This window comes from Stylophora pistillata, chromosome 8 (genome assembly GCF_964205215.1).
Source record: "Stylophora pistillata chromosome 8, jaStyPist1.2, whole genome shotgun sequence".
NCBI lineage: Eukaryota > Metazoa > Cnidaria > Anthozoa > Scleractinia > Pocilloporidae > Stylophora > Stylophora pistillata.
In genome coordinates this window covers 34,232,845-34,247,397 of record NC_142526.1, presented here as the reverse complement: position 1 = coordinate 34,247,397, position 14,553 = coordinate 34,232,845, and the positions used below count along the sequence as shown (strand labels likewise).

General features: G+C 38.8%; 2 long non-coding RNA genes across 4 annotated transcripts in view; both read right to left on the bottom strand.

The window, feature by feature from the left end:
• LOC148725959 (uncharacterized) overlaps positions 1–14,553 on the bottom strand; it is a 62,785-nt gene that overhangs the window by 46,224 nt on the left and 2,008 nt on the right. The window lies entirely within an intron of this gene.
• LOC148725960 (uncharacterized) lies at positions 9,517–13,542 on the bottom strand. 2 transcript variants are annotated; one of them, XR_015990900.1, is made up of 5 exons: positions 13,273–13,542; positions 12,953–13,000; positions 10,668–12,641; positions 10,342–10,404; positions 9,517–9,741 (listed from the first exon to the last, which is right to left on the bottom strand). It is a non-coding gene; the product is annotated as an uncharacterized LOC148725960 (long non-coding RNA). The 2 variants fall into 2 exon arrangements; XR_015990899.1 differs by lacking the exons at positions 12,953–13,000; positions 13,273–13,542 and having other exon boundaries at positions 10,668–10,826.

Genomic DNA, 14,553 nt, shown 5'->3' with positions numbered 1-14,553 from the left:
GTCTGTAGTTGTTCGCTTCTGTTGGTGAGCCTTTCTTAAATATGGGGTTAACGCGTGATAATTTCCAGCTTGAAGGGAAAGATGCGTCACATATACTTTTCCTGAAGATTGGTAAAAGACTGTGGATAACAGGGTCACCAATCATGGAGAGGACCCTGGGGGATACTTGGTCTGGACCAGTAGCCTTCTTGGGGTTAGCAGTTTTAGTCAGTTTGTTTTTTACCAGTTCCCAGCTCATGTCAGTTTTGTCCCTGGTAGGAGTGACTCTAGTGATAAAGGTGTTTATAGATGACAAGTTCAAAGGGTCAAGTTGCTTAGTGAGGTCTTTGCTGACATTCACAAAAAAGTCATTAAAATACTCTGTCTTCTCTAAATCATGGGTTATTATCTCCTCGTTGTGATCACAGATTGGACCAATGTTTTTAACTTTGTGTTTCCTCAAGACTTGGTTGGTCAATTTCCAAAATTCATTAGAATCAGTAGCTTCATTGAATAATTTTTGCCAATAATCAGCTTCAGCACTTCTTAGTAGCTTCTTAACCTCATATCGCTTCTGTTTGTAGAGACCCCATAATTCGGGGTCGCCTGATGACTTTGCCTTTTTTAGGAGCTTGTATCTTTTGTTCATTTCTTTCCTGATGGAGGTGTTGATCCAAGGAAGAGACTTATCTCTTATTTTAGCATCTCGTGGGGGTAGGTGGTGATGTAATATTTCATTGTATAGACATTGCCAAGCATCTACACTGTCATCGATGTCGTCGAATAAACTAGTTATATGCCAGGGAGCCCGGTCGAAGTCACTTCTAAGTTGCCTTGTGTCAAGTGATTTATAATTCCTGGTTGGGATAACTTTGGGTTTTGCATTACCTCTTGTAACTTTGAAGACTGCGAATATTAGGTTGTGGTCAGAGATACCCAGGTCGATGGAGCCAGAGGTTTGGATTTTTGAGGGTTGACTAGTGATCACGAGGTCAATAAGTGACTTGGAGGTGACAGTAATACGGGTTGGGCTGTTGATAATGTTCTTTAGTCCACAGCTACATAGAATCCCTCGTAGGCGTTTTCCATATTCGGATTCCTTATTGTTAGGTTTGTGCAACATATCAGAGTTGAAGTCGCCAACAAGTATTACATTTTTTCTTTTCAGCCAGATATTAGAAATCAGGTCTCTGAAAGAGTCAAAAAAGGAGGAGTCATCGGGTGGTCTGTAGACACAGCCAACAAGGAAGGATTGAGATCTCATGGTGATGTTCAGCCATGATGCTTCTAAATTTGGTCTTTCCCAAGAAACAGAAGGGTATACAGTAAGATATTCTTTAAAATATATCAGAACACCACCTCCACAGGAACCACGATCCCTTCTCACAAATTTATATCCAGAAATTCTGATCCAATCGTCTGACACACTTGAATTAAGGTGGGTCTCAGTAATACCAAGAAGGTCAAACTTGATCTCGTACAAGAGGTGCTGGACCTCACTCAGCTTGTTTATAAGGCCATTGATGTTGAGATGACCAATCTTAAGGTTCTTATCGCCAACTGTTTGTTTAAGCACGAGAAAAGGATCTTCCTGGGATTCTGTAAGCTTGGTGTCGTTTACATTCGAGGTAGTAGTTGTAAGTGGGGATTCATTTCGGGAGATATTTGCAGTAATCTCAGTGGATTGTTGGCAGCGAGGACAAGACCACTCGAAGGTTGTCAGGCGTTGTAAGTTTTTGTAATCGTTGGGCTTGATGTTGCCGCATTGGATATGGCACCATTTTTCACACTGGTCACAAATCACGGCTCTGTGGTTGCAAGCGACGGTCTTCAAACAAACAGGGCACTTTGGAGGAGTGGAGCTCGGACCAGGATTGAGGGAAACATCGCCGCTTCTAAGGAGACGACTTTGTCGCTCCGATGGAGGTTTCCTCAGTGTTTTTTCTTGCACAAAGCAAAAACTTGTGGGAATTTACCCTGGTTTCAAGTTGACAAGCAAGGAACCCGGGATTTTCCTAAAACAGTCGGCTTCAAAGTGGTCGTCACATAGCCTCGAGGGCTCATTAACTGGCGTGTTTATTCGCCGAATTTTTGCAAGCCCTTTCGAGAGCAGTTCTTTGTTCTCCTGCGGTAAGCGATGCCAGGAATTTTTGATTTTCATGTCTGAAGAGGTTGTATAGCCCCAGGTATTACACCATTGAGGCATTTCGAACAAAGAGTGAGAAAAACAGACGAGGGGAATTGATCATTTCTCTAAACACCAACAAAACACGCGAGGCGATCACCACCAAGCCTCGGTTTGACGCTACGAGAAATTGTTTTGACGTCATCGCGCGTAAGTCCTATTCCAGGTTTCACTGCAATCATTGAAGTGATGAAGGATAAATGCTAAATATAGGTCGCGCCTTGTTTGGAAGGCAAGCAGTTCCTTCATTCTTCTAAGAACAGCTATTTGCTGTGAAACTTTCCTACATTTTTTTAGCAACATGATTGTCAAACTTCAATTCGTCATCTATCGTTATGCCTAACATCTCATTCTTTGGTCACCGGGATGCTGGAATTTTCACACTTGAAATCAAGTGTGGCATCAGATTTTCCCATCACAATGGCTTGATGCTTAGAATTGTTCCTTTTCAGACCATTATCCTCATACCATTTATCAACAAGCTCCAGATCAGAGTTTATAGCACTCTCAACTTCTCTCTAGTCATTATGAGCAAAGAAATTTGCGTGTCATCTGCGTAGCTAGAGAGTTTGCATTTTTTCACGATGGAGATCGTTAATGAAAATATTAAATATCAAAGGCCCGAGGATTGATTCTTGGGCGATCCCTCTGGAAATATTATTCCAGCTCGAATATTCTCCAGCTATTTTTACTCGTTGTTGGCGATCAGAGAAATATTTGCAGTTCTCTCGTCAGCATCGTATTCTTTGAACTTCCTCACAATGAGATCGTGTGGTAGAGAGTCAAAAGCCTTCGACAATTCCATAGAAACAAGGCCAATTATTTTCCTATCATTCAGCTCCAGTCGCCATTCCTCCGTAAGACTGAGCAGGGGTGTATCGCAACCATTCTGTTTTCTATAAGCGAACACGAACTTGTGGGGAATATTTCTGAACCGGGGACTGACTCTTGAGTGGATGAGCGTTTCAAAGACTTTTGACAAAGATGGAAGATTGGTGATAGGTCTGTAATTATCCTTTGACAGGCGGCAATCTTTCTTATACACAGGAGTTATTTCGCCCCTTTTCCACTGTTTAGGGATTTTTCCAACGTCCAGAACATAGTTAAAGAGAGTGCAGTACGGCTCACAAAACACTTCAGCAGAGTCTTTCACTGCCCTCGCGGGAATAAGATCATGGCCAATGGCTTTGTTTGTTTTCACATTACGCATAATTTCCTTCACTTCATTGGGGCAGGTATAATTTAAGGTGATCTGGCCGCTGGCGGAGTCGTGGAGAAAATGTGCGAAATCCTTCATGCGTTCAGTTGTCTTATCAGTGCCAACAATGTTTGAAAAGAACTCGTTCAAAGTTTCTGCAACTTCACGTGGCTCCCACATTATCTGATCGTTCTCCTTAAGAACAATAGGACTATTGTTCTTTTTTCTGCGTGAATTGATATACGGTCTAATTGTGTTACAGAATTTTCTTTGATCTGCGTATTTCTCCTTGCAAAGTGTCTTGAAGTGGTTCTGTATAGCTTTTCTTCTCATACTAACAACTCTGTTTCTTAAGGCACGATATTTTTCCCACTCAACAAGATTCCTGGATCTGTAATATGGTTTTTTCTGTTTGTCTCGGTCCCGCATGATCTTCCGAATTTCGTCTGTTATAAATACTCCAGCCGGTGACAGGCGTTTCTTGACTGTTATCTTGGGAGCGTGAGCATTCAGAGCTTGATCGTAGAGTTGATGCCAACACCAATACACATCGTCAGGATCTTCAAACACTTATGTGATAGAGAAAGGCACTGTTGATAATTCAGCTTGAAAATAATCCTTATCAAAAGTTTTTTGTGGTTTCTGCCTTTGATCGCATGTGTTGGGTTTTCAGAACCGTATATACGAGGTCATGGTCGCTTAGACCCGTATGAATGACACCCGACTCTTTGGCAAACGCGGGGACATTAGTGAGAATAACGTCGAGGCAGGATTCCCTGTTCTTACTGACCCTTGTGGGAACATTAATAAGGCTGTCAAGGTCATAAATATCACACAAGTCCAGTAAACATTGACCCTCCTTGTGATTGTCAAGTGGGTGGAGGATATCCAAATTTAAGTCCCCGGTACAAAGCAAATTGTTAGAAAGGCTGTTAGCTTATCAAGAAGATCACAGAGTTCGCGTTTAAATGTGTTTTTGTCTACAGATGGAGGCTTATAAGCGGTAATATATACAAACTGTCGTTGTCCGATTTTCATGTCAAACAACATTGATTCGACACATTTTCCTCTCAATTTCTTCCGAGAGGCGGCTGTGTTGTCTCTGATGTATACTACGATGCCTCCGCCGCCTTTGACTTTGTCGCGACGATAAAAGTTAAAGCCGTCGACCTGAAATTGTGAGCTCGGAAAAGTTGAGTCAATTTTGGTTTCTTGTATTGTCAAAACGAATGCATTAGTAGCTAGCCATAGTCAAACCTCATCGAACATTTTTGCAGACTGTTAATATTGAGGCAGGCAATAACACATTCTCTGCTGTGCTCGATTCTACTTTCTTTTATCTTGGCTAGAGCTTCTTCAGTATCGGTCGATTCATCTTCGCGCTCCTCGTCTTCGCAGTTGCTCTCGTTCGAAGTGAGTGAGCCAGTTTCGTCAAATCACGTTATAGGAGTTATTTTTGATCTGGCTTGGGGGCCCGAATAACTTCTCCCCGAGTATGATTTGGAGCTGGCGGACAAGGAGTAACTCTCAAACTGGCTTGGGGGCCGAGTGACTCCTCCCCATGAAATTCGTAGTTTGCTTTTGCTTTCTTTTCTCTTTTTCCCCGTATTATAGTAATTTTTTCCTTTTTTATTACCTTTTCCCCCTTTTTTGTCAATGTATCCTCATCACTTTCGATAACAAATGGACTGGAATGTGCATCCAGTGATACATACAATGTTTTCACCTGCAAAAACTGGAGCGATGGAAGACAATAGAGGGCCGTTATTAGATTGGTTAATCAATCAATTTCATTCAGAAATCTTTGGTCGGTTTTTAGTTTTTGCGTCTCTTAACATTATAATCTGCTCTCCTATATTGACGATCTTAGAGTTTTTATTTCCTCTTCTAGAATTGATTTTTTTAATAATCAGCGAGTTTACATTAGACTTCAAAGTACATAATAACGAAGTCTACTTGCCTGGCTTTGAACTTGTCAGGAAATATAGTAAATCTAACGGAAGGAGTGGATGTGGTGTTTGTATTTGCTTGCGCACAAATCTTAACTTCCGAATACGTAGCTATGTAAAAAGCGATGACTTGGAGTGTCTTACCTGTCGAAGTCAGTAAGCCATTCTAAGTCGGAATCTGGTACCAACCTCCAAAATCTCTACCTGATCTTTTAAGATCGGGTGTCATCCACCTTGGTAGAGGTGATCATTCTCCTGTTTTTTGGACACGTGGCAATTTAAGCACTTTGACGGTTACAAGTTCTTAAGGTATCTCAATCAAATGTCGTGGGGACATGTCGATTTGTATTCAGACCCGAGTTACACGTGGCGTGAAATGAAAAAATGTCTCTCACTTGTGTCGACAAGCATGCATCACTTAATGAAAAGAATCCGTAAAAATGTCCCTAGTGGATTACCGGTGACGTACTGAGCAAAACAAGAAGAGATTTCCTTAATAATAAGGCAATCTCTCCCGATAAATCAGCCCCATGGGATCAATATAAGCGTGCTAAAAACCGCGCAAGTAACGTAATTAAGTATGATGCACGATCCTTCGCAGTAGATAGCGCTATTTATGCAACAGCGAAAATCAGACCTGAAAAAAATCAGGCCTGTACGGGATTCGAACCACTGACCTCTGCGATACTTGTGCAGCGCTCTACCAATTGAGCTAACAAGACAACTGGGAGCAGGCCGTTAGGTTGATTCGTAATAAACCCGTGATGATAAATCAGATACAATGAATATATGAAGTTCATATATTTTGAACTGCGGTATTAAATACGTATGATGCACGATCCTTCGCAGAAGATAGCGCCATTTATGCGATAGCGAAAATCAGACCCGAAAAAAAATCAGGCCTGTACGGGATTCGAACCACTGACCTCTGCGATACTAGTGCAGCGCTCTACCAATTGAGCTCACAAGCCAACTGGGAGCAGGCCGTTAAGTTCATTTGTAATAAACCCGTGATGATAAATCAGATACAATGAATACATGAAGTTCATATATTTTGAACTGCGGTATAAAATACGTATGATGCACGATCCTTCGCAGTAGATAGCGCTATTTATACAATAGTGAAAATCAGACTTGAAAAAAATCTCGCAGTAGATTTTTTTTATGTCCCTGAACAAAAACAGTCGTGTTAACACTTGTTCAGTTAGGCGATGTGGTGTTTCCGAGCGAGGTTTCTTGACAGTGCGTTAGTAGTATAGAAATGGAGGTATCTAGCGCAAAATTTCTATCTCGTTCTTAGTTTTTGAATTTAATGCTATATATACTTTTTATCATTGAATTTAATGTCGTGCCAGCGCATTTTTTTCTTTACTATGGTTTTATTATTGAATTTAATGTCATACCAGCACAGCATAATAAAGATGCATTAATAGTATATGTTTCAAAATTTGTCCCTACCTTATCAGGTAAGACTAAATATGTACTTCATTATAGAAATTTACAACTTTATATGAGTCTAGGATTAAAAGTAATGAAAGTTCATAGAGTTTTACAATTCACTCAATCAAAATGGTTAAAACCTTACATTGATTTTAATACACAAAAGAGAACCAAAGCAAAGAATTCGTTTGAAAAAGATTTTTTGAAACTAATGAATAATTCAGTCTATAGTAAGACTATGGAAAACAATAGAAAAAGACAGAATATAAAATTAGTTACAAATGAAAAGGAAGCCGCTAAATGGTCATCCCGACCCAGCTATATTTCAAATAAAATTTTTAGCGAAAATCTTGTAGCTATACATAGGAAAAAACATAGTATCACATTAGATAAACCTAGTTATGTGGGTATGTTTATAGCATTAAATTCAATAAATAAAAAACAAGGTAAAAATTTTGCGCTAGATACTTCCATTTCTATACTACTTGTGTTGATCAAAAAAATGCTTGAGGGTTTGTCTTGGCCCACGAAATTGAAATCTTGACAGATTTCAAGTGCGGATTGGCTTTTTTTAATGTATGGCGGTAAAGATTTGGCGAAAGGTGCCATATTATTCCTTAATAGTTAGAAGTGATTTCGGCAAGACAACTACAGGCAGAGACGTCGAGTTGACCTGAGTTGTTAGATTTGTGGATTTCAGGTAGAAAGTGAACAGAAGAAGTCCTAGATGTGGTAATGGTGAGATTCGTTGCAGTAACCGGCAATTGTTGTTTTGCTGTAAGGTCGTTAATAGTGTTCGTGATAATGTTAGAGTCGGTGGAAGTAAGATCTTTATCCTCGATCTTTTTCCTAAAAAGAGGTATTGGAAAGTTGCTCAGTGCAGAAAGCTGTCTTTGCGCTTTCTTACACTCTTCACTGCTGTCCGCTATTATGGAGAAAAGTGGGACAATTTGGTGTCATGATTGGCGTGAAGCTTGTTTTTTCCTTTTCTTTTTTTTTTTTCATCATTGCTCGATGAAAAATCTAAAGACGGAGGCGAGCCGGCCCTGTGGGGGGAGTCCATTTAGACGTTCGAATGTATCTTTGTTCGAGGCGTTAGAGAGGAAACAAGAAACGAACAATTACCCCGTGTTAGTAAACCCAAACTAAGCTTAAGAAGATTAGAACCGATTACAAATTCAAAACACCCTGGGGAAGGGTAAGGCTGCCATCTTTAGCTATCTTTGCACCAAGTTCCAGTCCTCACACCTGAATATTTACTTCCGTTTCAATGGGTTCCAATACTCCTCCTTACCTATTCATTTCCGTTGCGGTTCGAATACCTATTCATACTGCCACAAACTGTGGCGTAGCTCCGCTCCGTTACAGAAACCGCCCCGAAATCAGAGTTTTATGAGTGAACAAAAGCCCTATCCGATATATTTCTTTTGTGCTGGTCTAAGAGCTATTCGTTGTAGTGTAGACATAGTATGACAAGGCCAGCACGCGTCACGTCATCATGTTGTAAGTAGGGTAGTCTGTAACTTCCGAAGATGTCCGGATCCCGAGGTGATAGCGATTAAAAGTGAACGAGCAACCGAAGTTTATTTTTTCTGGCATCACATTACATTGTGGAAGTGCTATTTCCAAGATGGTGGCCCTAAGTCGGTGAGTGTTTCGTGGACAAGTTTACCGATGACAATTCCGCAGTCACATGTACAATGTAACTAGGTATGTTATCCAGTACCTGTAAGCACATGTCCTCTGGGAGGACTATTTTGAACTACTCAGCTAATATTTCGTGCTCGTTAAGGGAGGCCTGTATTCCGTATGGTTAAGTTGCCGGAAGCCAAGCCGAAAATAAACCAACAAAAAAATTAAATAAATTATATGATTTTACAGTTGTTTAAACCGAAAGTGTTTCTTTTGTTTCCTTTTGTTTTTTTTAGATTCGGAATACTACCGCTGGTTGCCTCCTTAACGCATGACATCAATAATACTTGCACTCATTTTAGCATTTCTAAACTTTATTTTTTCGGATAGAAATTCAATCCCTTTCCACTAGGTTCTCAGCACCTGATAGTTACCCCATACAAAAACTTCGAGAATAATTCGATGCTAAGTAATTTGTCATCGTTAGAACTGTGGTAGGGCGAGATGTGGATGAAAGAACGCTGCAAATAAAGGAAAGTGCTTTTCAAACAATAATTTGGTTAGGTACCTTCAATTTACAGACCCTTAAAAATGAGCAGATTGGTTACTAAAATGGTCTGTTTGTTCCAATTTACATTTTAGCTCCCTCTGGTACTGCAACGCACTCCCGAAATATCTTTAGAACTCGTGATCCTTAATAACCCCAATCTTCTTTCCACTCCTATTCTAGTTTTATTCCCTCTCGACCCTCGTTATTCATTTTGTTATTTGAGGCATTTTGTACCAATTTGAAAAAATGTTTTGCCATCCTTTTTTTTGCACCAGACCAGAAAAGTCATATTAATAAAATTACAAACCTTTCCCGAAAGTACTCGATTGTTCCAAGATTAATTTATTACTTAGGTAATTTACTTATCTGTATTCTTTTATCAAATTTCTGCTAACCAGTAGCCCTGGTTAAAATCTCGCAAGTAAAGCAATTGTCCGCAGCGTTTGAGGAAACAAAGAAATCTTTTTCCATGATATCATCCCTGTCATTTATCTGTACTTAGATTAGTGAAAAAAAAAAAAAAGAAAAAGAAAAAAAAAAAACCGGACCGCTGATACGATTTTAACAGATCACATACAATAAATATTTTCGATTATAACAGCCTTTATTGAATTCAACCTGCTAGGTATATTTTTACGTTGAACAACCTGCATTTCAATTTAATGATGCAATAGTGCAAGCGAACGTTAAATTATGATAAGCTGTGCTGTCTTCAGTTCATGTGAATTCATCTCTCTCGTTCCACTTCACATCCCAGCTCACGGGCCTGTAAGCAGATGTCTCTTCGGTACTGAGGCTCCTGTTGAGTCTAAACAAAAAACATAAACAGTAGCGAGCTCTTACGAATAGTTATCTTGCAGGTGTTTACAATGGTTGATAAGTATGACAAAAGATATTTGTTCTATTTTCAAGTGCCATTTCCATATACTGTCCTCGGTTAGGGGATTTTGGTTAATTTTTGGGTGGTTAAATAGTACTTTCTGTATACTGAGAATCCAAATTTCATCAGAATGTCTTGCACTCTTAGATGCGTGAGAATTATCAACTGGTTGACAGAGGGTGTGGCTTGAAAATTCTGCGGTTGTTCACCTTTTTTGGATTAACGTTTTTTACGTTACTTAGAAACGAACTTTTGCGGCTACAGATAATAGAAGTTTCTTCTGGGAACTAATTTTCGAAATTTTCGAGAAACAGTTCAACAGGAGGAGCGCATGCAATACGAAAATCGTGCGCTCCTCGCACCGGCCCTTCTGCAAGTTATGTCAACTTGAGAACTTAAAGAAACTCTCCAATCATGATGCTTGGCGGGTTGCACGCAATGGATGTAGCACAGTGACAGAAATGAAAAAGGCAAAACTTAATCAAATACCAAAAAAAGCAGTAAGCTACCGATCATGTCTACACTCACCTCTTTCAAACTACTGCGGTCGTTCATCAAGATTCTCGTCAAGTCTCTCGTCAACCCCTTTCTCTACAAATAGTTTAGTTAAAACGTCGTTTACGAGAAAGAAGATATTGAGTTTTACACAAGTTTGTGCCTTAACTGAAATGGACAAAAGTTTAGCTTACATCGAAAATTTAACTCATTCAAAAGAAGATGACAAACAAGTAAACAGGTTAAAAAATTAACAAAAAGAGTAAGTAATTATTATAATAAATTATAAAATGATTTACGTGGGTTTTGGAAAAGATTTTAGCAGAAGAGAAACAAGTATTTTAAGATAACTAATTTACCGGTGCAGGAGGAGCAGGATTCACGATCATGTCTTCGACCAACACCAGATAAAGGAATGGTATCAACATCCAGGTGGCTGCGATTTTCATCTTGCTTGTGTCAGGCTCACTCACTAACTTCTAACTTTTTTTCTCAAAACGTTTCGCGTATGAAGATATATAAAGGTGCGTCAGCCAGGGTAAGATGTATCGGGCCGTTAAGGAGCTCTTTAGTTAACTCTAAGTGGAGAAAAGTGATGAATTTTTCCGGCGGCAATAAAGCCGTTCATGCCACTACAACGCGATAAATACCTATGTGGCCAGAACGTTTCTGCTTACTTTTAAAAAAAGTGACTATTTTTCTTTTCAGAAAATATATTTAATTGCTTCTAATCGAAAATGGTAACACTTTGAGACCCTTTGAACGCATCAAATGAAATTAATTGACAACGCCTTGGGATCAGTTTGAAGTTGTTTTCAGGAAACAAACACAGTCCCTTTCTTTTTAACCCGGGTTTATCCACAACTGTACAACGATTTCTCGAGAACTCTTTGATCTCGATTCTCAGTTACACTTCTAAAAATTAGGGAAGTTCGCATCAGCATCTTTGAATCAGCTTCTTACTCCAGCTTCAACCTGTTGCATAAATAAGTCATAGACCTTGAGGACTGAAATTTACAATAGGTTTATCTATGGAAATTCGTGTGGTGGCCGATCACTGCCATTCGTTTTTTTATCATAATCGGCGTTGAAACATCATTTTTTCTTATGAAATGTATTTAAAATGAATTAAAACAAAATCAATTTAACACAAAAACCAAGTGGTAATTGTAAAAAACCCATTTTTCTTTTTTAGAAAAAATTTAAAACAAAAAGAAAGCAAATGTGGACACATCAACCCAACTGGACCCAATTATGCCAAAAGTTATGTTTGCATTGAACTTTTCTGTGTGACGTTAGGCTTGAAAGTGAGTTATCTTTAGAGAAACAGAATTTTTAATGCCTATTGAGTATATATAAAACTTGAATTGTCTATCTTGAAATGTTTTGGATTGTAGACTACTCTAACTATAAAGCCCCAATGTGTTGCAGAGTCCAAGCACCTGGTGCGGATTGGCCTACGAGAAGAATATGCTTTTAAAGGAAACGGCTAATTTTCTTCCTTCTCAGAAAACTTCTTGGAGAAAATCTTCCCAAAGTCCCCTATAGATTCTCGTACAACAATCCATAAGTGAAGCCAAGTCTGGAAATCGAACCTAGGCCACGGGCGTTCTCGTCACCGCGCCATCCCTGCCCCCATCTGTTTACCAGCGTAAAAACCCACTTTGGATGTCGAGAGAATACGAGACGTTTGTAATTGGACAATTGGGTAAGTTCCTGCAAATGGTCTTGACCTGCAACCCATCGCTTGGCTATCTGTTGTGTTTATCAAATTTATTCTAAAAATTTGTGACTAGAATTCAGTGAATTCGCGTGTACTTTTAAAAAAGTAAAACATATCTGAAATATCTTTGAGTCTTCTAAAGAATGAAAGACAGTATCTAAAGGGAGTACCTCATTGTTTGCAATTCATCGGAAGTAGCTAGGTAAAAGAACTAAACTCATACTACCGATTAATAGAACTCTCTATTCCAAGCGAAATAATAAAATTGTCTCGTCAACACTCGATTGTGTCAGGATTCATTTATTTATGAGATAACTGATTCGTTGATTTATTCATCCACTTTTTGGCAGCCGATAGCTCTAATGATTCTTACACATTGTAACCAGTTTATGTTTATCATAAAGAAACAACCTCTTTCAGATTCAAACAGTTTTTTTACAGAAAACAATCTATATTTCAATGTAATTATTTAATAATGCAGTTGAACGCTAAATTATATTGTGCTACGCTGTCTTCAGTTGAAGTCAATTCATTTCTTTCGTTCCACTTCACATCCCAGCTCACGGGCCTGTAAGCAGATGTCTCTTCGGTTTTGAACCTCCTGTTGAGTCTGAACAAACGATATAAACAGAACAGAAAAAAAAAAAAGAAAAATTAGCGAGCTCTCCTCGGCGAAACACGCGCGAAAGCAAGGGCGCATGTGTCATGGAAATCATCTCAGTGTTCCTTAAGCTGGTCTTCCTCGCCTGTAGAAGGAACAAAGGTGATGGCTCTTCTGCATGCTACGTCGCCTTAAGACATCTAAGACACATGCGATGCTGCCCGTTGGATACAACGCATGTATCACAATACCAAAGATAAAACAGGGAAACATTAAACAAACCAATAAAAACGCTGCAAGCTACAGAACTCTGCACCAACCTCTTTAAGGCGTCTGAGGTCTTCCATCCTCAAGATTCTTGATTTCGGCTTGTTTACAAACAAATAGTTTAGTAAGAAAGTCGTTTACAAGAAGAAATTCAGTGTTTAGAAACGTCAGTTCATACCTAACTGAAATCGATAATAGTATAGTTTACATCGAAAATTGAACTCATTCAGGAAGAAAAGAAAAAGAACATCTGATGAAATAGGTTAACTTGAAAACTTAAGTAATCACGAGGGATTTTTAAACAATCAGAGCGGATTTTGGAGAAAATTTAGGCCGACAGAAAATAAGATTTCTACCGAGATTATAGATATACCTTTCCATGTCTATTCCTAATCAATCCTTCGACCAAAACAAAGGAAAGGAGCAATACCATCAACACCGTGGTTTTCATCTTGCTTGTACCAGCTTCACTCACTAACTTTTTTTTCTCAAAACGCCTCGCATATGAAGAGATACGTAGGTGCGTCAGCCAGAATAAGATGTATCCGGCTGTTAAGGAGCTATATGTTTACCTCAGAGAGAAAAAAGTCAGTGAATTTTTCAGGCAACAGTAAAAGCGTTTCTTTTTACGTTCATGTCATTATAACGTAATAAATACTTATTTGACCAGAAAGTTAAAACTTATTTCTTTTCTAGAAAATTGTAGCCAATATCTTGCATCGACAACAGCAGCACTTTGAGACCATTTGAACCCTATCGACAGGGTTCTAATTGACAACGACTTGTGGACTAATTTCAGTTGGTTTCTTGTTACAAATGAGGCCGCCGCACATAAAACTGAGTTTTATTCATAATCATAGAACGAGTTCTGTAGAGCTCTTTATCTCGATTCTCAGTTTTACCTCTAAAAATGATTGAGGATCGCATTAGCATTTTTTAATTAACTTCTTGTTCCTTCAGGTAATTCCCGTATCTTGAGGGTTCAAATTTACATCAGGTTTATCTATTCCGCGAAATTCGTGGACACCGTAGCCCAAGTGGAGCCAATTTGAGAAGTTGTGTCTGCTTGGAACTTGTCTGTGTAACTTTAGGCTTCAAAATGGGTTATTTTTTAAGTAACAAAATATATATGTTGCAGACTGAGTATCATGAAAGTCAATTGTTTGCGCCCAAATGTTTTCGGATGTAGATTAATCTAAAGAAAGAGTGCCCTTCAATGTGCATCGCATTCCAAGCAGCTGTCTCGATAAGCCCGCCACACGAATGTATTTCAAAAGTATACGGCACATTTTCATTTCTCACGTAAAAATTCTCGGGGAAAACGTTTCTCAGAACTCCTATACATTTTCTTACCAGTTTGCTGAATCACAGGAAGATTTTTTTCCAACGACTATCTTTTTGAATTGTTAATCAGGTCTTTTTTTGGACAGCGGGAAACTTTTAACGCAGAGACATGACTTAAATTTGAAGTAAAAAACTAAGTAAGTAAGTAAGTAAACTCTTTATTTAAAGAGGATAGCACTTAATAGCCAAACGGCTTATAAACATGTGGTCCTCCTACAAAACACCTGATAATACCAACACAAATATATATATATATATCAATAAGTAAAAATAAACACATTACCGTAAAATAAAAGAACAGTTAAAAAAC